The following is a 27300-nucleotide window of genomic DNA, read 5'->3' as shown; positions in this document are numbered from 1 at the left end:
ACCATGATGGCTACTCCATTTCTTCTGAGGGAATCCTGCCCACAGTAGCAGATATAATGGTCATTTGTAAATTATGGGAGTAGGTCTGGTGAGGTCTTTGCAACCTCCAGACATTCTTTGGATTCATTGGAGACTATATAACTTCTTTGCTAACACTAACAAGCGGGTACTCTTTCTGCCCCCTTCTGATGCCTATGTCAGAAGCTTTCTCTCTCTCCTTTATACTTTATTAAAACTTTATTACACACACAAAATAAAAATAACGTTTTCTTTTTGCCTGTGTCACTGGTTGTAATTAATTGCATTTAGGTTGACATAATCAATGATTAAGATTAAGTTTATACCTGTTTTTTAATTATGAAACTATGATAACACATTTGCAAGTATGCAGACTTGGAAAATACAGGATAAAGCTACATATAGTCTCACTATATTATAATTATTTTAAGTAGATATATTAAGATTTTTAGTTGATGTTTCTATATCAAACTCTCAAAAATTAATAGAATGAATAGATTGAAAAGTAGAAGGATATTGTAGGCCTGAAAAGCACTATGAATCAATTCAACATAATTAAGATTTATACAATTTTCATCACATAACATCTTAATACAAATCGTATTCAAGTTCCCATAGACTATAAACCAAGTGACACTGGAAGATAGCCAGGGATATAAAATAGGGTGCAAAATTTAGTGGTCTAAAGGTATTGAAATCATATAGATTCTTTTCTTTTGTTACTGTGTAATTATATTAGAATTTAATATCAAAAGATTTGAAAATAGCCCACACATTTTCAAGTTCAGTGTAACATTTGCCAAGAGAGATGTTGACTTAGTCATTGAAAACCAATAAAGTGAAAAGACTGAAAACACTCAGAGGGAAATTGCAGAGAATAAAACATTTACATGAGAAATTAACATCAAAATGAGAAATTATCTATGATAATTTGACAATGCCACATATTGGACATTAAATGTCCACTTTTAAATTGGGAACACATGTAAGAATTGAAGATTTTAAAATTTAATAAAAAAATAAAAAAATAAAAAAAATAAATAAATTATGACTGCATCTAAGAAGCCATAACAAGAAAAATTAGAAAATATTTGTTTTTCTTTTTCTTTTTTCTTTTTATTTATTATTTTTTTAATTTTTATTTTTACTTTATTTTACTTTACAATACTGTATTGGTTTTGCCATGCATTGACATGAATCTGCCACGGGTCTACATGAGTTCCCAATCCTGAACTCCCGTCCCACTTCCCACCCCATATCATCTCTCTGGATCATCCCCGTGCACCAGCCCCAAGCATCCTGTATCCTGTATCGAACATACACTGGCGATTCGTTTCTTATATGATAGTATACATGTTTCAAAGCCATTCTCCCAAACCATTCCACCCTCTCCCTCTCCCTCTGAGTCCAAAAGTCTGTTCCATACATATGTGTCTCTTTTGCTGTCTCACATACAGGGTTATCATTGCCATCTTTCTAAATTCCATATATATGTGTTAGTATACTGTACTGGTGTTTTTCTTTCTGGCTTACTTCACTCTGTAGAATCGGCTCCAGTTTCATCCACCTCATTAGAACTGATTCAAATGTATTCTTTTTAACGGCTGAGTAATACTCCATTGTGTATATGTACCACAGCTTTCTTATCCATTCATCTTCTGATGGACATCTAGGTTGTTTCTATGTCCTGGCTATTATAAACAGTGTTGCAATGAACATTGGGGTACATGTGTCTCTTTCAATTCTGGTTTCCTCAGTGTGTATGCCCAGCAGTGGGATTGCTGGGTCATAAGGCAGTTCTATTTGCAATTTTTTAAGGAATATCCACACTGTTCTCCATAGTGGCTGTACTAGTTTGCATTCCCACCAACAGTGTAGGAGGGTTTCCTTTTCTCCACACCCTCTCCAGTATTTATTGCTTGTAGAATTTTGAATCACAGCCATTCTGACTGGTGTGAAATGGTACCTCATTGTGGTCTTGATTTGCATTTCTCTGATAATGAGTGATGTTGAGCATCTTTTCATGTGTTTGTTAGCTATCCGTATGTCTTTTTTGGAGAAATGTCTGTTTAGCTCTTTGGCCCATTTTTTGATTGGGTCGTTTATTTTTCTGGAATTGAGCTGTATAAGTTGCTTGTATATTTTTGAGATTAGTTGTTTGTCAGTTGCTTCATTTGCTATTATTTTCTCCCATTCCAAAGGCTGTATTTTCACCTTGCTTATATTTTCCTTTGTTGTGCAGAAGCTTTTAATTTTAATTAGATCCCATTTGTTTATTTTTGCTTTTATTTCCAGAATTCTGGGAGGTGGATCATAGAGGATCCTGCTGTGATTTATGTCGGAGTGTTTTGCCTATGTTCTCCTCTAGGAGTTTTATAGTTTCTGGTCTTACATTTAGATCCTTAATCCATTTTGAGTTTATTTTTGTGTGTGGTGTTAGAAAGAGATCTAGTTTCATTCTTTTACAGTAGGTTGACCAGTTTTCCAAGCACCACTTGTTAAAAACATTGTCTTTACTCCATTGTATATTCTTGCCTCCTTTGTCGAAGATAAGGTGTCCATAGGTGTGTGGGTTTATCTCAGGGCTTTCTATTTTGTTCCATTAATCTATATTTTTGTCTTTGTGCCAATACCATACTGTCTTGATGACTGTGGCTTTGTAGTAGAGCCTGAAGTCAGGCAAGTTGATTCCTCCAGTTCCATTCTTCTTTCTCAAGGTTGCTTTGGCTATTCTATGTTTTTTGTATTTCCATACAAATCTTGAAATTATTTGTTCTAGTTCTGTGAAAAGTACCTTTGGTAGCTTGATAGGGATTGCATTGAATCTGTAGATTGCTTTGGGTAGTATACTCATATTCACTATATTGATTCTTCCTATCCATGAACATGGTATATTTCTCCATCTATTAGTGCCCTCTTTGATTTCTTTCATCAGTGTTTTATAGTTTTCTATATATAGGTCTTTAGTTTCTTTAGGTAGATATATTCCTAAGTATTTTATTCTTTTTGTTGCAATGGTGAATGGAATTGTCTCCTTAATTTCTTTTTCTACTTTCTCATTATTAGTGTATAGGAATGCAAGGGATTTCTATGTGTTGATTTTATATCCTGTAACTTTACTATATTCATTGATTAGTTCTAGTAATTTTCTGGTGGAGTTTTTAGGGTTTTCTATGTAGAGGATCATGTCATCTCCAAACAGTGAGAGTCTTACTTCTTTTCCAGTGTGGATTCCTTTTATTTCTTTTGCTGCTCTGATTGCTGTGGCCAATACTTCCAGAACTATGTTGAATAGTAGCGGTGAAAGTGGGCACCCTTGGCTTGTTCCTGACTTTAGGGGAAATGCTTTCAATTTTTCACCATTGAGGATAATGTTTGCTGTGGGTTTGTCATATATAGCGTTTATTATGTTGAGGTATGTTCCTTCTATTCCTGCTTTCTGGAGAGTTTTTATCATAAATGGATGTTGAATTTTGTCAAAGGCCTTCTCTGCATCTATTGAGATAATCATATGGCTTTTATTTTTCAATTTGTTAATGTGGTGAATTACATTGATTGATTTGCGGATATTGAAGAATCCTTGCATCCCTGGGATAAAGCCCACTTGGTCATCATGTATGATCATTTTAATGTGTTGCTGGATTCTGATTGCTAGAATTTTGTTGAGGATTTTTGCATCTATGTTCATCAGTGATATAAGCTTGTAGTTTTCTTTCCTTGTGGCATCTTTGTCAGGTTTTGGTATTAGGGTGATGGTGGCCTCATAGAATGAGTTTGGAAATTTACCTTCCTCTGCAATTTTCTGGAAGAGTTTGAGTAGGATAGGTGTTAGCTCTTCTTGAAATTTTTGGTAGAATTCAGCTGTGAAGCCGTCTGGACCTAGGCTTTTGTTTGCTGGAAGATTTCTGATTGCAGTTTCAATTTCTGTGCTTGTGATGGGTCTGTTAAGATTTTCTATTTCTTCCTGGTTCAGTTTTGGAAAGTTGTACTTTTCTAAGAATTTGTCCATTTCTTCCAAGTTGTCCATTTTATTGGCATATAATTGCTGATAGAAGTCTCTTATGATCCTTTGTATTTCTGTGTTGTCTGTTGTGATCTCTCCATTTTCATTTCTAATTTTATTGATTTGATTTTTCTCTCTCTGTTTCTTGATGAGTCTGGCTAATGGTTTGTCAATTTTATTTATCCTTTCATAGAACCAGCTTTTGGCTTTGTTGATTTTTGCTATGGTCTCTTTTGTTTCTTTTGCATTTATTTCTGCCCTAATTTTTAAGATTTCTTTCCTTCTACTAACTCTGGGGTTCTCCATTTCTTCCTTTTCTAGTTGCTTTAGGTATAGGGTTAGGTTATTTATTTGACTTTTTTTCTTGTTTCTTGATGTATGCCTGTATTGCTATAAACTTTCTTCTTAACACTGCTTTTATAGTGTTCCACAGGTTTTGGGTTGTTGTGTTTTCATTTTCATTTGTTTCTTTGCATGTTTTGATTTCTTTTTTAATTTCTTCTGTGATTTGTTAGTTATTCAGCAGCGTGTTTTTCAGCCTCCATATGTTGGAATTTTTAATAGCTTTTCTTCTGTAATTGAGATCTAATCTTAATGCATTATGGTCAGAAAAGATGCTTGGAATGATTTCGATTTTTTGAATTTATCAAGTTAAGATTTATGGCCCAGGATGTGATCTATCCTGGAGAAGGTTCCGTGCGCACTTGGTGAAAGGTCCTATAGACATCAGTTAGGTCTAACTGGTCTATTGCATCATTTAAAGTTTGCATTTCTTTGTTAATTTTCTGTTTAGTTGATCTGTCCATAGGTGAGAGTGGGGTATTAAAGTCTCCCACTATTATTGTGTTACTATTAATTTCCCCTTTCATACTTGTTAGCATTTGTCTTACATATTGTGGTGCTCCTGTGTTGGGTGCATATATATTTATAATTGTTATATCTTCTTCTTGGATTGATCCTTTGATCATTATGTAGTGGCCTTCTTTGTCTCTTTTCACAGCCTTTGTTTTAAAGTCTATTTTATCGGATATGAGAATTGCCACTCCTGCTTCCTTTTGGTCTCTATTTATGTGGAATATCTTTTTCCAGCCCTTCACTTTCAGTCTGTATGTGTCCCTTGTTTTGAGGTGGGCCTCTTGTAGGCAGCATATATAGGGGTCTTGTTTTTTTATCCATTCAGCCAGTCTTTGTCTTTTGGTTGGGACATTCAACCCATTTACATTTAAGGTAATTATTAATAAGTATGATCCCATTGCCATTTACTTTACTGTTTTGGGTTCAGGTTTATACACCATTTTTGTGTTTCCTGTCTAGAGAATATCCTTTAGCATTTGTTGGAGAGCTGGTTTGGTGGTGCTGAATTCTGTCAGCTTTTGTTTGTCTGTAAAGCTTTTGATTTCTCCTTCATATTTGAATGAGATCCTTGCTGGGTACAGTAATCTGGGCTGTAGGTTATTTTCTTTCATCACTTTAAGTATGTCTTGCCATTCCCTCCTGGCCTGAAGAGTTTATATTGAAAGATCTGCAGTTATCCTTATGGGAATCCCCTTGTGTGTTATTTGTTGTTATTCCCTTGCTGCTTTTAATATTTGTTCTTTGTGTTTGATCTTTGTTAATTTGATTAATATGTGTCTTGGGGTGTTTTGCCTTGGGTTTATCCTGTTTGGAACTCTCTGGGTTTCTTGGACTTGGGTGATTATTTCCTTCCCTATTTTAGGGAAGTTTTCAATTATTATCTCCTCAAGTATTTTCTCATGGTCTTTCTTTTTGTATTCTTCTTCTGGGACTCCTATGATTAGAATATTGGGGCATTTAACACTGTCCTGGAGGTCTCTGAGATTGTCCTCATTTCTTTTAATTCATTTTTCTTGTTTCCTCTCTGATTCATTTATTTCTACCATTCTATCTTCTATTTCACTAATCCTATCTTCTGCCTCTGTTATTCTACTATTTGTTGCCTCCAGAGTGTTTCTGATCTCATTTATTGCATTATTCATTATATTTTGACTCTTTTTTATTTCTTCTAGGTCTTTGTTAAACCTTTCTTGCATCTTCTCAATCCTTATCTTCAGGCTATTTATCTGTGATTCTATTTTGATTTCAAGATTTTGGATCATTTTCACTATCAATATTTGGAATTCTTTCTCAGGTAGATTCCCTATCTCTTCCTCTTTTGTTTGGTTTGGTGGGCATTTCTCCTGTTCCTTTACCTGATGGGTATTCCTCTGTCTCTTCATCTTGGTTATATTGCTGTGTTTGGGGTGGCCTTTCTATATTCTGGGAATTTGTGGAATTCTCTTTATTATGGAGTTTCCTCACTGTGGGCAGGGTTGTATCAGTGGTTTGTCAAGGTTTCTTGGTTAGGGAGGCTTGTGTTGGAATTCTGGTGGGTGGAGCTGGATTTCTTCTCTCTGGAGTGCAATGAAGTGACCAGTAATGGGTTATGAGATGTCAATGGTTCTGGAGTAACTTTGAGCTGCCTGTGTATTGAAGTTCAGGGGTGTGTTCCTGTGTTGCTGGAGAATTTGTGTGGTATGTCTTGCTCTGGAACTTGTTGGCCCTTGGGTGGTGCTTGATTTCAGTGTAGCTATGGAGGATTTGAGGAGCTCCTATCGATTAATTTTCCCTGGATTCAGGAGTTCTCTGATGTTCTCAGGATTTGGACTTAAGCCTCCTGCTTCTGGTTTTCAGTTTTATTTTTACAGTAGCCTCAAGACTTCTCCATCTATACAGCAATGATGATAAAACATCTAGGTTAAAGATGAAAAGTTTCTCCACATTTGGGACACCCAGAGAGGTTCACTGAGTTACATGGAGAAGAGAAGAGGGAGGGGGTAGTTAGAGGTGACTGGAATGAGATGTGGTGGGATCAAAAGAGGAGAAGGCAAGCTAGTAAGTAGTCACTTCCTTATGTGCACTCCCCAGTCTGGACCGCTCAGAGGTGTTCACGGAGTTATACAAGGAAGAGAAGAGGGAGGAAGTGGGCAGAGGTGGCCAGGAGGATAAAAGGGGGGAAATGAAAAGGAAAGAGACAGCTCCAGCCAGTAACCAGTTCCCTGAGTGTTCTCCACCATCTGGAACACACAGAGATTCACAGAGTTGGGTAGAGAAGAGAAGGGTGAGGGAAGAGACAGAGGCAACCTTGCGGAGAAAAAGGAGAATCCAAAGGAGGAGAGAGTGGTCAAGCCAGTAATCTCTCTCTCAGGTAAAATTGGATACTGAAGATTGGGTTTTTAAATGTACAAAATTGACAACAAATACCAAAAAGCAAAGATTAAAAATCTAGAGTAAAGGTTGGATTTTCAAAAATACAATATTAAAGGGCAGAAGAAGAAGAAGGAGAAGAAAGAAAGAAAAAAAAAAAAGCAAAGCCACAAGAATTATTAAACAACAACCACAAAAAAAGAGTATATATGGCGTTTGCTTTAAAAATAGGGTCTTTTTTTTTTTTTGAAAAGTAATAGTAGGTTATAAAAATAAAAATTAAAGGAGAAATAGAGGACTTAAAAATTTTAAAAGGTTAAAAAAAGAAGAGGATAGAGAAAAGAAAAAACAATCACATAACTATATATATATATATATATATATATAAAGAATGATTGTAAAAATTGTAAAGATATATCTAGCCCTTTCTCTGGTGTTGTGGGCAGTGTGGGGTCATTTCCAAGGCGGTTCCCTCTGTTTAACTTCTTCTGTTTGCTGGTCTCTTCAGTGTCTGATTTCTGCCCTGTCACAGGGTGGGCGTCGGTGGACACTTTTTTTTTTTTTTAGGCTCACTTGTTCAGTCTCACTGTGGGGAGGGAGGGGTGCTGTAAACAAGTAACACTGGCATGTGCTTGCAGTGTCTTAGCCCCGCTGGGCCTGCCCCTGCTCGCAGCGCATACCGCTCAGGCTCTACGTTGCTCTGCTGGGAACCGTCTGAGTCCGGCCCTAGGCTGCATGCACCTCCCCGGTCTAAGCCACTCAGGCTTGGTGCTCAGGCAGCCCTCAGAGGTGCAGATTCAGTTGGTCCTGCATTTTGTGGCCTTCCCAGGTCGAGGTAGCTCAGGTGTTTGGCGAGCACAGTCGCTGTGACTTATCACCTTTCCCGTCTCTGCTGCTCAGTTTTCTGGGTGTTCACTGGTGTCCCTTCTCTGGCAGCTGATGACTGTCCAGAACCCCCAGAAGTCTTAGTTAGCAAAGAAGCCTGCTTGCATTTTGGTAGGTAATGTCTCTCTTGGGCTGCTATTGCCCCTTCCAGCCCTTATGGCTCTGGCTGCCTGTCACCAGAGGGGGATGGTCTGCAGCCGGCTATTTCTGTTCTGTCTTTTGTTCTGTGCGCGGTCCTGGCAGTGTCTTATGTTCAAGCTTTTTGCGTGGTAGCTATCCCACAGTCTGGTTTCCTAGCCCAAGTTAGTTTGCTCTGGTTACGGTCGGGGCATTCCGGCCTGAATCTTACAAAGCACTGCAGCCCGTGCCTCCCACGCCTCCCTGCCCAGCCCCCACTTACTAGCGGCAGATGCAGGTGTCTGCACTGCTTCTCCACTGGGGGAGTTACTCTTGGGCTCGTAATCTGTTGGTTTTGATTATTTATTTTTCTTTCCTGTTATGTTGCCCTCTGTGCTTCCAAGGCTCGCCACAAACTCGGCAGCGAGAGTGTTTCCTGGTGTTTGGAAACCTCTCTTCTTGAGATTCCCTTCCCTGCACGGAGCTCCCTCCTTACCTCCTTTGTCTCCTTTTTTGTCTTTTATATTTTTTCCTACCTGTTTTTGAAGACAATGATCTGCTTTTCTGGGTGCCTGATGTCCTCTGCCAGCATTCAGAAATTGTTTTGTGGAATTTACTCAGCGTTGAAATGTTCTTTTGATGAATTTGTGAGGGAGAAAGTGATCTTCCCATCCTATTCCTCCACCATCTTAGGACCGCCCCCCCCCCAAAAAAAAATATTTGTAATAAAATTAAAATGAAAAGATAATTTATCAGAATTTTTTACATGCTACTGAGGTTGCTCATTTCAACTAAATACAATGTAGATTATTGAATAAGGTATGAAAACAAATGATGGACACTAGCAAAAAATTTTGTGACTTTTGAACAAAATATGTACTTTAGTTAATAATGCTGTATTACATGTTATTTCCCCCCTTTTCCTGCAACATAATATTTCTTTACATTCTCAGATTCACAGTTTCATTTCTTACAAGAATACCAGTCATAATGCATTAGGGCCCATCCTACTGCTTTATTTTAACTTAATCACTTCTTTAATGTAATATAAGTGAAAATTTCAACAAGTGAATTTGGGATATGAACACAAATTTCTCCATAATATCTGAGAAATAAAATCAAATGCGGATGGTAAAGTATACATTGGCTTTTTTTTTCTCTTTGTCTAACAATCACTCTAGAGAATGAGCTGCTCTCAAGGACAAGGCAACGTGTTATTTTCCTTCTCTCTGCACCTGTAGCCTGCTACCTGTAGAGAATTAAAAAGAAAAAAAAAAGTTTGCTATACTTAATTAAACTAAATGCAAGGTTGTAAAATAAGATTCTTTATCAATGAACAATTGATATTCACTTCACATAAATATATTCTTACTGCATTAATTATGTGAAACACACACAGATCTTGAGGGAGAATCTGGATATTTTTAATGCTGTACTTTTTAATTTTCTAGTTTGGATTCTTCTGTGAAGAAATGAAGAGGGTAAAACCATCAGAATTGCCACAGAGAGGTAATAAAACCAACTTTAATTTTTAAGATTAACTTTTAAGAATGAATCAAGTCTTAAGTAATTCATAGCATGTTTGAGCAAAAAAACTAAGCTTGGGATTCTTTCTAGCACAACATACTCATTTTATTATTTCTTAAAAATCATGAATATACATCTATGGCCAGTTATTTCAATGGGAAATAGTTAAAAATGTCTTACATGTGTGGGTTTAATCTATTAGTACTCTTCACACAAATTCAAGATGTTTAAGTTGTAGTTCCACTTACAAGATGAAATTTAATCAGGCTTTCTAGAACATTTACATCTCAGAAGTAGAAGGGTGTATGATCATTTTGGAATGTAAAATCATGATGAAAGTTGTGTGATATGCTTTCGTATAAGCATTTATAGCATAAATAAATCAACTCAAACATTTACTACTCTATGAATCATGAAATATTATCTTTCATAGAAATTGATTTTTGTCATTACAGTTAATTTTTTCTGCATATATTTTTCAAATTAAAACCTTGAAAATACACAAATTAGTTTTTTTTTTCTTTTCTCATTATATGACATATGGCTTTCATAAAAATTGATAAATAATTAATGTTTGTTTACTTATGAGATAATTACTAATTAAAGGTTCTTTTTTGCTTGTTTGTTTGGATGCCAAGATTGGTTGAAATTTTTTAGGTGCTTTACTATTTTTGTTTTGGCAATTTTTTCTTTCATCAGGGGAAGTGCACTAATATTTCTCAATGTAAATAATCAAAAGATTTCCAACTTAGACCAGAAGGGAAGTGGGGTTTAAGGATTGTGAGACATATTGAGAAAGGACAACAAAGGATTCTCTGGAAGCAGTAAAAGGGCACTAATAAAAAGGCACCAGTTAGGATAAGAATGAAGAGAAAGTTCCTAGCTCAGTGAGGCTTCCCAGCTTTATCCTTAGTGAGAAAATTGTCACAGGTTGAGAGCCCTGGGTTTCAGGGGGCTGATCGCATTAATTTTGCTTCTCTCAGACATTGTAGCCTTATGGAGCCTGTCAATCACTAGCCAGAAATTGTAATCCAATGTATATTTTTCATTTTCTTCTCATTTTTGGTGCCAGGGCTTTTCTGATGGCTCAGACAGTGAAGAATCTGTCTACAATGCCAGAGATTTGAGTTTGATCCCTGGCTCAGGAAGATCGCTGGAGAAGGGAATGGCTTCCCAGTCCAGTATTCTCCCCTGGAGAATCCCATGGACAGAGGAGCCCGGCAGGCTCACGCAGTCACAAACATTCGGAAAGCATTGAATGGTAACACACACAGGGCTAGTTTGATGTCATTTACTTTACTAGAATTAAATATTTCATTTTATTTTTGCTTAAAATCTTCTCAAAATACATTTTTCAAATAAAAAAAAATCCTCAACAACTTTTCATCTTATAGGGCATTCAAATAGTCTCTTTTGTGATTTACTTATTTAACTTTTCTTCATTCTTTCAAATAGGGTACTAAACCCTGAGGTTGCCATTTTTTCTATTTTTCAACTTATTGGACTTGGAAGAACTTGACTGTTATTCCCTATCACTTGAATTTTTTTCATTCAAACTATGCAAGTCAAACCTAGCTGCCCAGTCTACCAATGTTTTTTCCAGTAGGCTGGTTTTGTGATAATTTAACCCTTTTGCCATTGCGTGTCATGCATTATTGATTTCCATCTCCAAGAATAGAATCATCTTTGCCTTCAAACCCAACCAGTTCAGATAAGTAATCCTAGATTTCCAATTCTGAGCATCTGTTATTTGATTTTCTTTCCCCCAAAATTTTAAACTTTTTACTTTGTATTGGAATATAGCCAATTAACAGTGTTGTAGTTTCAAGTGAACAACAAAGTGACTCAGCCATACATATACATGTATTCATTTCCCCCCAAACTCCCGTTCCATCCAGGCTGCCACATACCATTGAGCAGAGTACCCTGTGCTGAAAAATACACTAGGTCCTTGTTGGTTATCTATTTTAATATACTAGTGTGTGCATGAGCTTCCCAAAGCCCCTAACTTTCCCTTCCCTCTGGCAACTGTAAGTTCATTTCCTAAGTCCGTGAGCCTCTTTATGTTTTGTAAATGTGTTCATTTGTATCATTTATTTTTAGATTTCACATACACAGGATGTCATATGATGTTTCTCCTTCTCTCTCTGCTCTACTTCACTCAGTATGACACTCTCTAAGTGCATCTACGTTGTTGCAAATGACATTATTTCATTCTTTTTAATGGCTCCAAACCCACAGGTTGGGAGAAAATATTTGCAAATGGTGTGACTGATGAGATTAGTTTCAAAAATTTATAAACAGCTTATGATGCTTAGCAGCATCAAAACAAACAACTCACTCAAAACATGAGCAAAAGACCTGAATAGACATTTCTCCAAAGAGGATATTCAGATGGTCAATAGGCACATGAAAAGATATTCAACATCACTAGCTATTTAAAAAATGCAAATAAAAAACTACAATGAGATATCACCTCACTCCGGTCAGATTGGCAATCTTAAAAATATCCACAAATAACGAATGCTGGAGAGGGTGTGGAGAGAAGGGAACTCCCCTACATTGTTGGTGATAATGTAAATTGGTACAGCAACTATGGAGAACAGTATGCTAAGTTGCTTCAGTCTTGCCTTCTTGCATGGACTATAGCCTGCCAGACTCCTCTGTCCTTGGGATTCTCCAGGTAAGAATACTGGAGTGGGTTGCCACTTCCTTCACCAGGAGAATAGTATGGAGGTTCCTTATAAAACTAAAACTAGAGGTACTAAATGACCCTGCAGTCCCACTCCTGGGCATATATCTGGAGGAAAATATGATCCAAAAGGATACATGTTGATGTATGGCAAAACCAATACAGTATTGTAAAGTAAAATAAAGTAAAAGAAAAAAAAAAAAAAGGATACATGAACCCCGATGTTCATTGCAGCACTGTTTACAAAAGCCAAGACATGGAAGCAACCTAAATGTCCATCAGCACAGGAATGGATAAAGAAGGTGTGGTGCATATTACCAGTGGAATATTTCTCTGTTACCTAATTGTATTATTAAACATTATGTCAGTCTCTAGTAGCTCAGTGGTAAAGAATCCACCTTCCAATGCAGGAGCCGCTGGAGATGCTGGTTTGATCCCTGGGTCAGGAAGATATCCTGGGGGAGAAAATGGCAACCCATTCCACTATTCTTGCCAGAAAAATCCCATGGACAGAGTCGCCTGGTGGGCCACAGTCCATGATTTTGCACAGAGTAGGAAACACCTGAGTGACTGAGCATGCACATACATAAGCCATCAATCCAGAGAAAAGATAAAATAAAACAACTATGTATTTTACCAGAAAGAGTTAATTAAGTACAAATTCTTAGGTCAATAATCTTAAAAATGGCAATATGTTAGTTTTCTAGGGCTGTTGTAGCAACACGAGTTTCCCAGGTGGCTCAGTTGTAAAGAATCTGCCTACCAACGCAGGAGATGTGGGTTTGATCCCTGGGTCAGGATGACCCCCTGGAGAAGAAAATGGCAATCTACTACAGTATTCTCACCTGGGAAATCCCATGGACACAGGAACCTGGCAGGCTACAGTCCATGGGATAGCAAAGAATCTGACACAACTTATCAACTGAGTACAGACACTATAATAAAATACTACAAACTGAGTGACTTAGAATACAGATTTATTTTCTCACACCTCCATAGGCTTGGCCTCAAGATCAAGTTTCTGGCAGGGTTAGTTTCCTCTGAGACCTCTTGCCCTGTGCCTATCTAACTCTTCACAGGGGCATCACTCCTTACATGTGTGGTAGTGGTGCATTTCTGTATATACTAATCTTTTCTTATAAGGACAACAGTTATATTGCATTGGTTCCAAACATAATGGTCTCATTTTAACTTAATTACCTCTTTAAAAGCCTTATCTCTAAATACAGTCATATTCTGTTGTATCTGGGGTTAGGACTTCAGCATACAATTTTAGGAGGACACAATTCAGTCCATAACAGGTAGGATATACCAGATCTAGGTTGTAAATATAGAAATGGCTCCCAGTAAGCCACAAAGCTGACTCTCTAATGATTTAGAAAAACAACTGAAACCAAGGAAAGCAAACTATTAAAACCTCACACCAGAGTGTTTCCAAACTTAGGTTTGGCTTCTCCTCACTCACAGGCCAATAATTCAAGAGGCAATTCTTACTAGAAAGGAAAGGTGCTTTAATTAGGAAAGTTTCAGTCTGGGAAGATGATGGACTCCAGAGACCAACTCTGAAGATTCTGCTCAGTTAGGCCAGTTTTTAGAAGGGGCAAAAAAAAAAAAATGAGGAAGGAAAAAATGAGGAAGAATCTCAGTGAATCATCCAAGTAGGAGGTTGGTTTCTGAACCATGCTCCATTGAGTGGAAACTGACTAACTCTTTCTTCAGATAGTATCTTGCCCTCCTGATCTGCATGCAGGATTACTTAGGCTGTTGAGGGTAGAGAGCTAATCATTCTTTAATTACTGAATTCTTCATTCTTACCTATTTTTATCTAGGAAAAGAATCAAGGTTAGACAAGGCATAGTGTGCTTTCAAGAATGAGTAACAGGAGATAGTTTAAATTGCCTAGTGATCTCATTCCTATAATTAGATTCTTTTAAGATTAGAAGGGAACAGAAATGGGCAAACAGGAAATCGGCAAAATAGAGGCTAAAGGTTCAGTAAATGGCTGAGAAATGCACTGTAATATTTGTCTGCAACCCTACTCAAAACTGGTTAAAATACTTTAAATCATCATATTTTTAAAATTAAACGTGTGCAATGTCATATATGAAATGAATCTCCAATCCAGGTTCTATGCATGATACTGGTTGCTTGGTGCTGGTGTACTGAGATGACACAGAGGGATGGTATGGGGAGGGAGGAAGGAAGGGTGTTCAGGATGGGGAACATGTGTATACCTGTGGAAGATTCATATTGATGTATGGCAAAACCAATACAATAATGTAAAGAAATTAACCTCCAATTAAAATAAATAAATTTATATTAAAAAATAAATGACATTAAATAAAAATGTTTTTTTCTTATTATTAGCCTAATTTGAAATCCTGTTGCTTCAATTTTCTTGATTCTTTGAGTACAGACAGACAGATATAATAGTTTTGTTGGTTTAATTATTATGATTAATTGTGTACATATCTTTCTCAACAGATTACTGTTTTTCCCACTGACAATACATTTAGTCATCAATTGTCAGACTTCACCTTTCAAATGTTTACTTTGTAATCATATTTATTTGGCACGTTAAAAAAATGTGCATTTCTAAAACAAATTTCTCATCTAGAAATAAAGTAGTTTGGGCTCAAAACACCTCATTTTGTTTATTATATTGATGTTTTGAAATGTGCAATTAAATTTAGGTTTAGTTTTATAATACTCCTTCTGAGGTTCACTGTCATTCATCCTACAGATAAATGTCTTATTTGAAATATAAGACATTCAGAAGGTTAAACATGAGACAGGTTAAGATTGGAAACTGTAAAGTATATTTTATAACAGATTTAATAAGAGTATGGAGAAAACATAGAAATCCAGCAGTATAATTTATATACTTATGAAATGATTCCTCTTTTCCATTAGTTTTTATTATAAATAATTCTACATGTTAATTCCCAAAGTTATAAAAAATATATTAAGATACAATGACTATTTTACCAAATGCATTTTTGTTTCATTGGACTGTTTACCTGAGTGGAATCTATATTGATTGTATTTCTCATTACTATGTTGGTAGAGACTATAAAGAGAAAACAAATGAATTTGGGATTAATAAAGGAAACTAAATTGCCTTTGAGGCAGGAGATAGATGGGCCCCAGGCTAGGCATATACAACTAGTTTCCTGTTTACTCTTCATGGGGCAGGAAAAAAAAAAGTGGACTTCAGATGGGACCCTTAAAACTAGCTCGATAGATGGGCTTCAGTTTAGATATTTACAACCAGCCTCCTGTTTGCTCTCTGAAATGGAAGCAACAACTGAAACAGGGTGAATAGCCCAGCTCTGTCTCCTGTGGACACCTTACGATAACAGTAATGCAGGAATAGAGAGGGGTTAAACCTTGTTTGAGTAAAAGATCAAGAGGCCATATATTTCCCATCTTTGGGGCACAGGAGACATCGCAGATGTGCAGAAATGCTTCTTAGGGTTCAAAAATAAGGGGATGCCAAGACATAATGAATCATACTTCTCCTAGACAGCTTTACATTGAAATCTATACTGGAAGAAAGTTGTGCACACATGTCAGAGAGGATCCTAGCACAGGTCAGTTTCGAAAAAGTAGCCAGATAATTGCCCTAAGGTAAACAAAGACCTGGAAGAACTGCCTTATAAAATAATTTAACCACCTCTTTCCTATACTTATCAACATTAACGAGTATGTGCACACCCTTTCAGAGAGAAGGCAATGGCACCCCACTCCAGTACTCTTGCCTGGAAAATCCCATGGATGGAGGAGCCTGGTGGGCTGCAGTCCATGGGGTCGCCAGGAGTCAGACACGACTGAGTGACTTCACTTTCAGTTTTCACTTTCATGCATTGGAGAAGGAAATGGCAACCCACTCCAGCGTTCTTGCCTGGAGAATCCCAGGGAAGGGGGAGCCTGGTGGGCTGCTGTCTATGGGGTCGCACAGAGTCAGACATGACTGAAGTGACTTAGCAGCAGCAGCAGTTACTCTTATGCTTCCTGAAATCTAGAGGTGAAATGGATTATGTCTGTAACTTGGTTTGAAAAACATCAGAAAACTGAGATAAGTTGACAAATGGACAAGTATATAGATAAATGATACAGTTGTATGTTCATTCTAGAATCTAGGAGGTAAATATATAGGTGCACTATTTTACCTTCTCTGTACAATTAATTTTTGTAATAAAATTTTATAAAACTGTAATGACATATCTTTCCTAATACTACACTGTTAGATTTATATACTGTTAAATTTATAAGAAATAACATGATCATCCCCATACTTCCTTCTTTATGAATATCTGTAGTAAATAAATATGTCCAAAATTGCTCATGTGTGGAGGATATATACAGTTTATACATTTTTATAAGGATTTAATTGTAAGGTATGTCTGTAACTAATTAGTTAGCTATCTGTTGCAAGAGGAAGCATTTTTCTCCCCTACTTTGGGAAATAATTGCTTTCCCATTGTGAAATATGTCAACAATGAGAAAGCAATATATAAATAAATGTCACTCAGGCTTCATTAAGAGGCCATGTGTTATTTTAACTTTTTGAGTTTTATAATACTATTAGATTTACTTCTTCCCTGCTGCTGCTGCTGCTGCTAAGTCGCTTTAGTTGTGTCCAACTCTGTGTGACCCCATAAACGGCAGCCCACGTGGCTCCCCCATCCCTGGGATTCTCTAGGCAAGAACACTGGAGTGGGTTGCCATTTCCTTCTCCACTTCTTCACTACTATTCTTTTAACTGACTATGTCTAACAATGTTTTATTTGTTTGTATGTTTTGTTTTTCCCCTCTTTCCCATCAGATAAATGTATCATCCCAACTCTCTTCTTAAGTATTCATGAAATTATATAGTCTACCAGTAGATTTATCTCCTTAATTTGTAACCGCTCTCTCCTTCTTCCTCTCTTACATTTTAAATGAAATTGGAAAAATTTAGGCAGGATTTATGGAATATAATAAGCAGTTAAATTATGTGTGTAAATATAAGACAAAAACGCTCTACAGTAGAGATGAAATCACATATTTGGTCCAAGAGTTTGTGAAAAGAAAAATTAAATGAATCACAATTAAACCTAATACAAGGATTAGTAGACCTAGTGTTTATTTTTCATTAGAAATTGGAAGAACACACTCCTGGGAATAGAGTGTTTTAAAGAAAGATCGTTGGTTTCATGTTAATTAAAAATCAAAACTAACCTCAGACTGAGTAAAGAAATGCAATTGCTTTTTTTTGTATAAGCAAAGCACCAGAAAGAATATCTTGGCATTTAATTGCTAGGTGTGAACTTGCAGTTAATAGTATTTCACTGTAATAATTTACCACACTGCACTAAAAACAGCTCATAACTACTTATTGCCTACTGGACTTGGGTATCAATGATTCTCCAGATCACAAATTTCAGATATTATTTTGTATTTTCTTTATCTGTAAATAGAAATAATAAACATATTTTTCTAAACAACATGATTCACATTTTTATAAATAAGTCATTCACAGAATTGTAAAAAAAATCCATTTTGTCTACTTAAAGTTTTCATTTACAACTTTTAGTTTTGTCATTGAAACAATAATATCCATAGCAATACATTTCAAGTAGGGATTAAAATTAATTTAATGTATTATCCTGAGAATAATGTGGCTGCATTGCAAACTTTGAAAAATAAAATATTAATATAAAAACTTTTGTTATATAATTTTCAGATAATTTATAAGAATCATTTTACCAAACTCTGTAGAGAACAAATCTAATAAATTTCCCATTAAAAACCAGAATATTTAACAAAATGTTGATTTAAAGTATGCATGCTTGCTAAGTCACTTCAGTCATGTCCAACTCTGTACAACCCTATGGACAGTAGCCTGCCAGGCTCCTCTGTGCAAGGGATTCTCCAGGCAGGAATACTGGAATGGGTTGCCATTTCCTTCTCCAGGGGATCTTCCCAATCCAGGGGTTGAATCCATGTCTGTTATGTCTCCTGCATTGGCAGGCAGGTTCTTTACCACTTGCTCCACCTGGGAAGCCTGATTTAATGTATGGGAGTCTACTAAATATTTTAGATTAAGAATCACATTTTTTTTAATTGTTGCAAAATAAAGTAAACTGAAAAATTAAGAAAATATTACAGATGTATAACATTTTAAAAATGTTTACCAGTTTAGTTCAGTTCAGTTGTTTAGTCATGTCTGACTGCAATCCCACGGACTGTAGTACAGCAGGCTTCCCTGTCCATCACCAGCTCCTGGAGCCTGCTCAAATTCATGTCCACTGAGTTGGTTATGCCAAGAAAAAGATATTTCTGTATTGAGAGAGGAAAGCATTGATTGAATTAAACGAAATCATTTCCAGTTATCTGTTTCAGAAACAAAATGACAATTTCAAAGTAACAAACTAGTTTGTAAGTATATTTCAGAAACAATAATTGAATTTCAGACTAAAGGCTTATAAGATTAGACATTTTCCAGATGTCATGTTTGCTAAAGTACTAATTATATAAATCCTGTGGAAGACATATATTAAAAACTGATTCACTATATGTACAACATTTAAAAGTGAGTGTGACCTCCTAAATTTAGGACTCTAATTTTAAAGGCCAAGGTACTATAATGTGACTATGCTTTGAAACAGTAACATTTGTAAAAGTATAACTTTATTGATGTTTATTGAAATTTCAAATTCTTATGTGCAATACAATTGTTACAAATGATAACAAAAATCATTTTATTACAAGTAACATAATTGCTGTATCAATTTATTTAAAAAACAAATCAAACCACTACAATATTGTAAAGTAACTAGCCTCCAGTTAAAATAAATAAATTAAAAAGAAATTAAAAAGCCCCAACAGCTAGGGAGAAATCTATAGTAGTGGAAGAGTACAATAGTAGAATAGTAACATAATAAAAAGATTACAATTGTGATCCATTCTGAGAAACAGTGCATGAAACAAGAAAATAAAAAAGAAAATTACAATCTCATACAGAATGCATGTGTCTTCAACAAAATATGCTTAAGTTGTTGAAATTCAATTTTTATATTTTTCCATATACAATGCAGCTCAAATTTTTCCAGTGTGGTACCATTTTGTATACCTCAATCCAAATTTACAATTAATAAAAAATACACACCAGAAGGGCTTCCCAGCTGTCGCTAACAGTCAAGAATCTGCCTGGCAATGCAGGAGACATCACAGACCCGGGTTGGATCCCTGGCTTGAGAAAATCCCCTGGAGAAAGAAATGGCAACCCACTCCAATATTCTTGCCTGAAAAGTTACATGGACAGAGTAGACCATGTAAAAAAAGCAGAACCTCTTCTCATGAGGTTAAAAAGACCTGGACACGACTTAGAGACACAACAACAAACACCCCAGAAGAATATGGCTTAATATATACACAATAGCTCGTAGAACAATATAGAGACTTGCCTTTCAAAATAAATGAAAGTATGTTTAGATTTCTTACAAAACTGAAACTATCAATCAAACTGCAATGACTACATTTTACATGTTGAAAAACTCTCTCTCTCTCTCTCTCTCTCTATATATATATATATATTTAAGCCTGTAATTTTAAAAACCTTCTATTGTGATAATGTTGTGAAGCTCTTCCTGACCCAGGGATCGAACCCAGGTCTCCCGCATTGCTGGCAGACGCTTTACCATCTGAGCCACAAGGGACGCCTTCTATGTGAAGAAACAACCAATTATTGTTGCCTATGCAAAATGGTCGGAGAAGGCAATGTCACCCCACTCTAGTACTCTTGCCTGGAAAACCCCATGGACGGAGGAGCCTGGTAGGCTGCAGTCCATGAGGTCGCGAAGAGTCGGACATTACTGAACGGCTTCACTTTCCCTTTTCACTTTCATGCATCAGGGAAGGAAATGGCAACCCACACCAGTGTTCTTGCCTGGAGAATTCCAGGGACGGAGGAGCCTGGTAGGAGGCCGTCTATGGGGTCGCACAGTCAGATACGACTGAAACGACTTAGCAGCAGCAGCAGCAGCAGCATGCAAAATGGTACAGTTTCTATGGGGAAGGGGGGAAACTGTAGTATTATAAAATTAGTTTTTCAATTTGGGGATTTTTAGGAAACAATTTCTGAAGTGATTATAAAGGCTTACTCTTATTTGTTAAGTACAACAAACCCGACACAGAGAATGAAGACAAAAGAGGAGAAAAAGAGAGAAGAAGGAAATCAGTGCTACGCCAGGATAGATTCTCTGGGCACCGAAAAGCCTAATATTCCAAGCTATTCAGCCAAGTAAGATGTTTTCAAACAATTTGTATTCATAAACTATACCTCAAATCAGTCCACCGGTAGACAGGAGAAACAAATTTATTGACCTAGTTCTTTCCTCTCTCCTAATTCTTACGGTCAAGATTCACCTTATGGAATGATAACTTCCCTACAATTTAAAGTTGTTTTAGTTGGCCCTTCTGCTTACCAAGTTGGACGTCAGTTTCCAACTTGTTTGTTGTTTCCTTTGGTAAACAGAGACTCCGTGCATTGTCTGGTCATTTGGCTGGAGCTGAGAAGCAGGGTTCAGCACCAGTAGGCAAGCAGAATCCATCAGCTGAGAATCTGAGTGTTGTATCTCAAGTTAGGCAGCTGAGGGTTAACTGAAGAGACTTTAGCAATCTGAAGAGGTTGGTAATCTACACGACTGCTGGTAATAGATACTACATGCACCACTCAGATTCCATTGTTTGTCCACAGTACAACTTAGAGACACTAATTTTTGTCAGTACAAAATATATGCATTTTTCTTAAAAGGATGAATCACAGAATCTCTTTCAAGGTGGTTCTAAGTCACAATCCCCTGGAAAAGTTAACATTATAAAAGCATATGCTGACCCAGCTGGCCTCAAGGTTACAGCAGATATTTATCATCTTTTTTCTACCAAACCATTCTAAATGCCCCTCACTTGTTGAAAATGCTTTGTCTGGTTTAGTTTGCTTACCAGATGGGGAGATTGAGGCCTTTGATCCCCAATTTTCTGAACTTTTTAATTTCTACTATTGTCTGGATTTTTACTTTTATAATGCTAGGTACAATTATTCCTTGACTAGAAAACACAGAAATACACACCTAAGTAAATTTTCTGGGTGCCAGAGTAATCTTTCTTGCTCTCATTATGTGGTAATATCCTTAGTTTTCTGTGGTAATAAGGATTGATTATTACAGTCAGTAAATCTTTCTTCCCCTCTTTACTTATCCACTATTATGGGAACCCAAAGTTGCAGAGTATTATATATATTCTAGATCAATGAATCACTAACAGATACTCTTAGGAAAAAGGGACGAGGATGAGATAAGGATGAGATGGTTGGATGGCATCACCAGCTCAATGGACATGAGTTTGAGCAAGGTCTGGGAGTCGATGATAGACAGGGAAGCTTGGTATGCTGTAGTCCGTGGGGTCGAAGAGTCGGGCACAACTGAGCGACTGAACTGAACTGAACTGAACTTAGGATCTCTTAGAAGGTGTTCTCTCCCTGCCATGAACAGTTTTTGTAACCCTAAGAAATTAAAATTCTTAAGAATGGAAAGTCCAAGTGCCAGATATGGAAAACTGGATTTGACAGTGAGATGAGCTAATAATCCTTATACTCTTTGGTCTAGAATTACTCAGGTGGTGCTAGTGGTAAAGAACCTGCCTGCCAATGCAAGAGACATAACAGATGTGGGTTAGATCTTTGGGCTGGGAAGATCCCTGAATGAGAAAATGGCAACCCATTCCAGTATTCTTGCCTAGAGAATCTCATGGACAGAGGAGCCTGGTGGGCTATAGTCCATAGGATAACAAAGAGTTGGACATGAATGAAGTGACTTAGCATGCACACACCATGGTGTAATAGCAATTAGCGACACAGTATAATTTATTGCTTTTTTTTTTTTTTTGTTCAGTGTCTCTATCACATCCTGAGACAGCACATGTTCAAACTCATCAAGACATTCTCATCTGAGTATTCCTCTATCTAGTCAGATGTTCCCATGTTAGTATATATAGGATGTTATTTCTACAGTCAGGAGTCTATTGTAATTGCTCATTTGATATAATATTTTGCTTTTGTTCTGAGAAGATTTATATCATACCATGTTAATAATTATTGCATTCTCTAATATTATATTTTGGTGTTGATATACCATATATAAAATTTATATGAGCAACATTAACAGGTAGATCAAGCTTGGTGAAAGGGAGTCTGTGTACTTTAACCCAAGCAGACTCCTAGCCCACTGACTCAAACCACTTGGCTTATAGAACAAGCACAGATGTGGACAAGAAGAGAAGCTGAAATACTGGTATAAACCTGCTTGGTGTGTGCAGCCTCTGCAGTGCATAATATCTACTAGGCTTGATGAGTCATGATGCTCATCCCTCATCTTATGCACCCTGAGAGTTCTACCACGTATCTTCTCCCATAGTACTCTTGATGAGAGGAATTCCATATGGTTTATTCCCCGTACCATGTGTCTCTTGGACCCTTAAGAAGCAGTGTATTTGCTTCTGTGTTCTTTTGTTTTGGATGTGCACAGGATGGTGATTACAATTACACTTCTGCCATGTCATACTCGTGGTGCTAGTGGTAAAGAATTCCCCTGCTAATGCAGGAGACATAAAAGTCAGGGGTTCAACCTCTGAATCAGGAAGATCCTCTGGAGTAGGAAATGGCAACCTGCTCCAGTATTCTTGCCTGAAAAATTCCATGGACAGACGAGCCTGGCAGAGGCCACAAAGATATGAAAACATCTGAGCACGACACCATGTCATACTGTGAAGATACCGGGAGGGTGGTCTGAGGATGTGAACTACCTTCTATTGATATAACAAACTGTGTGCAATATCACTGCCATTGACAAGGATCTCATGCAATATCATACAATTAGCTACAAAAAATTCCAACATCCCATACTAGCAAACTCTATAATTTTCATCATACATTTAGTTTTAATTTTTCCCTGGTAATATCATCTTTTATAAAATTTGATAATTATGATAAAATTCTGTTTCTACTGAATTTGTAACATAATAGTGATTTAAAGGTTCAATTTGAAATAATTTTAATGAGTTTAAGCCAATAATATTGCTAAAGTTGAGGCTTGATAACTGCTTTTGAGTACCTATCATATACTCCTAATGAATATCTTCATGGTTATAAAACATGAATCAGTCACATTTTAGTAAACACATGTTTTTATTTTGATTATAATGAATCATCACATATAATAGATTAAAATATTATTCTTAATTTTAATTCACTGGAGTAATATTATGCACTGCTTTTGACATCACTGTGAATGGAATTTTCTTTGCTGCCCTTGAAATTCGTATTATTCTAACACATACATACATTTACATATGCATGTGTATGTGTGTGTGTACATATATATATATATATAATTTTAATATTTTAATACTTCATTTCTAGAGTAATTTTAATTTCACCAGAGTGGTGCATATGTTTAAATTGATTAATCCACATTCATGCATCTCTATCACCTGAAGTCCATAGTTTGCACTAGGGTTTTGCTCTTGTACATTATATACATTTAGACAAATATATAATAAATGGTGTGTGTTCATTATTATAATGTTAGGGAGATTATTTTCACCACTCTGGAAATCCTCTGTGCCCCACTTATTCATTTCTCTTTCCTCTCAAATCCCTGGAGACAGCTAAACTTTTTACTGTCTCCACCGTTTTGCCTTTCCCAGCATGTTATTACTATACAGCTGAAACCATACTGTACATAACCTTTTCATAATGGCTCCTATTGTTCCACATCCTCACCAGCATTTAGTTTTGTCAGTGTTTGGAGTTGTTGGTTATTCTAATAGGTGTATAGTGGTATCTCATATTGTCTTAATTTTATTGATGATGTGATATGGTACACTTTAAATATTTTAAAAATACAATCAAATATAACTTAAATGTGATTTCAGTAGTTTCTTAAAATGTATCATCTTAGGAATAATATGTCAATGTAAAATTTAAAACAAAAGGATTTAGTAGGTTCATGAAATGGATCTTAGACCTAAACTCACAAAGAGTACACTATATACAAAAAGTAAACTCAAAATCACTGGGCAGCCTTGGCAACTTATAAGAAAAGGTAAGCCAGGTTCTTTTAAGAAAAGACCTATATAAGTTTATATGCATGCTCAATTAAAATAAAATTACCTTATTTGTTTTTAAGTCAAAAACTAATACTTATGATCTCAATCATAAATATATAAAAAGGTATTAGAGTATGGTTACTATACTTCTCTAAGCCTGAAATATTATCTTTTTAAATTTTAACATGAATATAAACATCAATTACAACATAAACTTTAGCTCATAAGGAATTACTTTTAGCTTGCCATCTATTTTATCTATGTGAAATTAAAAATTATCTGATGATACCAGACAAATAAAAATACCTATACTTAATTCATTATGATATTGACAAAAAGCAATAATGTTAAACAAAAATAAATGAATTTGATTTCACATACTGCACAAAATTTTAAATTAATTAGTGTTATTAATTTTATGTCATTACATAAATATTAAAACTGAAAGCTTTGACTATCAAGATTTAAATTATATGTGCTATTCAAGTCAAAATACTGCAAATACTTGAGTGACTTGTATTTGATCAATATAGGAATGCACATAAGTCTTTTTAAGGAAATAAATTAAAAAATAATTTATAGCAATTCAGAGACTACACAAAATCAAAATGAACCCAGAAACACTGCAGATCTAAAATGATAGATTATAATGCATCTAGCTGACAGTGCAGAAACCAAGTCATCATGAATAAATATAAGAAGAGCCTTGAGCACCTTAATAAAATCCTGTAAATCACTGACTCAATTCCATCTACTGTGTCAGTGGCCGCAAAGATACACACATTGGTAAATATGATGGAGCTTAAATTCTGATGATGAAAAAAAAGACTGAATAATATTAGTAACCATAGTACTTAAACTTCCTGTGAAAAATTTTGGAGGTACATTAATGTATAAAAATAACTATTACTTCTTTTATTATATATTTAATCAATATTTGTCAATATATTCATTTCTCCTCCTAGATAGAAAATGGTTTACTAGTTATCACTTCTTAATGAAAATTTGACAAATTCCTGACTTTGCTTTGAATCTTTTGACTATCCAAATCATTTCTAAAATTCTGGAAACTTTCTAAGTCACAATAATCTCTCTGTTGTCAACATTCTTTTCTATCTCTTTGATATAGCTTAATTTTCCTAGATTTACTATGGAATTCTCTGTCTGCCAGAACGTCATTTCATCTCTAAACCCTACATAACTATATCTTCTTCAAGTGCTCCAACTAAATGAAGTAAATTAGTGTTCTAGAAGCATTATTTCAGAGAAGGCAATCAATGGCAACCCTCTCTATTACTCTTACTTGAGAAGTCCCATGGATGGAGGAGCCTGGTGGGCTACAGTCCATGTGGTCGTACAGAGTCAGACATGACTGAGCAACTTCACTTTCACTTTTCACTTTCATGCATTGGAGAAGGAGATGGCAACCCACGCCAGTGTTCTTGCCTGGAGAATCTCAGGCATGGGGAAGCCTAATGGGCTGCAGTCTTTGGGGTCGCACAGAGTTGGACACGACTGACATGACTTAGTAGCAGCAGCAGCAGAGGCATTATTTCTTGTGCCTCTTAACATCTGTGAATGGCACAAATGGTTTGTGGTATATCTTTACATTTACTCCAAGTTAAACTTTTAACCCTCTTTGAAATATTTTCTAAATCGTGTCTTCCTTTCTTTCTTTCTTATATCTGGCTACATATATATACATATATATGCACATATAGATATACCTATATACCTGGACTTATGTGCATATATTTGTATAAATTCTACATGTATATATAAATTATAATGTCTATCTCATAATATTGTAGCTCATATTTAGTTTTCTCCACTACTACCTGGAAAATGAATGATGTGCTTTTAAATCCTGTGTTCCTAGGATCTAGCATAAGTCAAGAGACATATTAAACTTTTTATGAGTCTAATAACCAAACGCTTAAATTTATAATACATAAATTATATATAGGTGCTATTAACAAATAATTAGTAACTCAGAGCACAAAGGTTAGAGCTAAAGACATAGATTCAGTATGGAGCCAGGTTTGTTCTTCTCTGATACACTGGGACTGAAATTTGAAACTTTTATTAATGATATAAAAGAATTTTGCATAAGAAAATAGTGAGCAGCTGGTTATGATTTGGCTGAATAAATTTGATGTGTTTAGCAGTTAAACGAACAACCATATACCTGACCTAAGGTTGCATCAGCTGTAATTGCAGTCATCAAAGTTATAATGATGGCAGAGATCCTATATTAATTTTCTGGTTTATCTTAGGTTGGGGAAGATCGTAAATTATTAATGAAACAGGGAAGCTTGGAAGAGTAAAAATATGCACAAATAGCAAGGTGTGAGAACTTGGAGTGGACACAATGAATGATAGAGATCAATTCAAAATATTTTTATCCAATTATTTGGTGATTTGTTCTCAATTTAATGGCACCAGTTGGGAGATTTAAAAAATAATTGGAAACATCATATATTTTATTCAATAATTGTAAACTACAAAACTGTAACATGTTCAAACTTGAGAAAAATTTATGTTTTAGTGTTTATTGATCATGTATGTATTCAATACATTAAAAAAAAACAAAACTTGGAATACACTTAAAAAAATTTAAATACGGTCTTCTTGAGTTTAAAGCATTCTTAATATATTTGTATTTAGTAGTTTATTTTTGTTGTTGTGTCACTGAGTCATGTCC

The sequence above is a fragment of the Capricornis sumatraensis genome, chromosome 18 (assembly GCF_032405125.1).
Source record: "Capricornis sumatraensis isolate serow.1 chromosome 18, serow.2, whole genome shotgun sequence".
Classification (NCBI taxonomy): domain Eukaryota; kingdom Metazoa; phylum Chordata; class Mammalia; order Artiodactyla; family Bovidae; genus Capricornis; species Capricornis sumatraensis.
The sequence above is the reverse complement of the archived record's forward strand: the minus strand, read 5'-3'. Positions refer to the sequence as shown.